Source organism: Chlorocebus sabaeus, chromosome 7, assembly GCF_047675955.1.
Source record: "Chlorocebus sabaeus isolate Y175 chromosome 7, mChlSab1.0.hap1, whole genome shotgun sequence".
NCBI classification, from domain to species: Eukaryota; Metazoa; Chordata; class Mammalia; order Primates; family Cercopithecidae; genus Chlorocebus; species Chlorocebus sabaeus.
Genome location: NC_132910.1, coordinates 58940238 through 58942571, shown reverse-complemented (window position 1 = coordinate 58942571; position 2334 = coordinate 58940238). Strand labels below are relative to the sequence as shown.

General features: G+C 35.0%; 1 non-coding gene across 1 annotated transcript; it reads right to left on the bottom strand.

The window, feature by feature from the left end:
* Positions 1-1545: 1545 nt before the first annotated feature.
* Positions 1546-1648, bottom strand: LOC119624013 (U6 spliceosomal RNA). The gene has a single exon (XR_005240103.1). It is a non-coding gene; the product is annotated as a U6 spliceosomal RNA (small nuclear RNA).
* Positions 1649-2334: the final 686 nt, after the last annotated feature.

The window sequence follows — 2334 nt, the reverse complement described above, 5'->3', positions numbered from 1 at the left end:
AAATCTTCAAACTGCTTTCCACAGGAGTTGAAGTAATTTCCATTCTTACCAACAGTGTGTACGTGTTCCTTTTTCTCTGAAACCTTGCCAACATCTGTTATTTTTTGACTTTTTAATAATAGCCATTCTGACTGGTGTGAGATGGTATTTCATTGTGGTTTTGATTTGCATTTCTCTGATGATTAGTGATGATGAGCATTTTTTCAATGTTGGTTGGGTGCTTACATGTCTTCTTTTGAGAAGTGTTTGTTTATGTCATTTGCCTACTTTTTAATGGGATTGTTTGTTTTTTCTTATTCAGTTTATTAAGTTCCTTATAGATTCTAGATATTAGTCCTTTGTCACATGTATAGTTTTGCAAATATTTTCTCCCATCACGTAGGTTATCTGTTTACTCTATTCGTAGTTTCTTTTGCTGTGCAGAAGTTCTTTAGTTAGGTCCCAACTGTCAATTTTTGTTTTTGTTGCATTTGCTTTTGAGGACTTAGTCACAAATTATTTGCCTTGGCCCATGTCTAGAATAGTATTTTCTAAGTTTTCTTCTAGAGTCGTTATAAATTGAGGTCCTACATTTAAGCCTTTAACCCATCTTGCATTAATTTTTGTATATGGTGAGAGGTCGTGGTCCAGTTTTATTTTTCTGTATGTGGTTAGCCAGTTTTCGCAGCACCATTTATTGAAGAGTGAAACCTTTTGCCATTGTTTATTATTGTCAACTTTGTTGAAGGTCAGTTGACTGTAGGTGTGTGGCTTTATTTCTGGGTTCTGGGTTCTGTTTCATTGATCTATGTGCCTATTTTGGTACTGGTACCTTGCTGTTTTGGCTATTATAACCTTGTAGTATAGTTTAAAGTCAGATACTGTGATGCTTCCATCTTTGTTATTTTTGCTTTGGGTTGTTTTGGCTATTTGGGTTCCTTGTTGATTCTGTATGAATTTTAGAATAGTTATTTCTAATTCCATGAAGAATGTAATTGGTATTGTGATAGTAATGGGGTTGCATCTGTAGATTGCCTTGGACAGTATGGACATTTTAAAGGTATTGATTCTTTCAATCCATGAGCATGGAATGTTTTTTCATTTGTTTGTGTCATCTCTGATTTCTTTCAGCAGTGTTTTATATTTCTTCTTGTAGAGATCTTTCAACTACTTTGCTTGCTGTATTTCTAGATTTGGGTTTTTTTTGGTGGCTATTGTAAATCAGATTGTATTCTTGATTTGGCACTCAGCTTGAATATTATTGATAAATAGAAATGCTACTGATTTTTGTGCATTGATTTTGTATCCTGAAACCTTACCAAAGTCATTTATCAACTCTATGAGTCTTTTGGCAGAATTTCGAGAGTTTTCTAGGTATAGAATTATATTGTCAGTGAAGAGAGATAATTTGACTTATTCTTTTCCTATTTGGATGCCTTTTATTTCTTTTCCTTGCCTGATTGCTCTGACTGTGTTACTGGAAGTGGTGAGAATGGGCATCTTTGTCTTGTTCCAGTTCTCAAGAGAAATGCTTCCAACTTTTGCCTATTCAGTACGATGTTGGCTGTGTGTTTGGAATGATTCATGAATTTTCATGTCATCCTTGCAAAGGAACAAGCTAATCTTTATATTATTCCAGTTTTAGTATATGAGCTGCCAAAATGAGCACCAGAAAAGCAAATAAAAAACAACACCACCATGAAACATATCAATGAGGAGGAAGATAGGAAAATAGTAAAGTACAAGCCTGAGATGAATATACATATGGGCAGGATTTGTCTGAGCAATGGATACTTTTGGCCTCTTAACACTAAGAGGGATCGTAAAGGAATTTTTATTATTTAGAATAGGTCCAACTGCATGTGAAAGATGTGCCCAAACTAGAACTAGTTGTACAAGTTTGCAGTTATTTGTCTCACAAAGAGAATATCCAGAGGGCTGGGGTAATGAGTCTACTCCACAGAGTCATCAGTGACACCAATTGCATACAGATCAGAACTCTGCCAATCCTAAAATATGGTTCTGATTCTCATGATCGGAGATTCTAAGCTCTGATTATTACATCCGCATTCTGAATAAAATGGAGGAAGGAAGGAACACACACATCCATTTTAAGTAGTTTTCTCATAAGCACCAAACAAAACTTTTCTTTATCCCTCATTGGCTATAACTTCAGTTATATCAAGCTTCAAGGGAGTCTGAGAAATACAGCCTTGTAGTTAGATGGCAAGGTATCCAACTAAAACTTGGAGCCCTGTTATTAAAATAAAAGGAATGAATGAATGTTAGGCATCAATTTATAGTCTCAGCCTCAAAGTTAGACAAATAAACCTGGGTAAGAAAATAAAAAGGAAC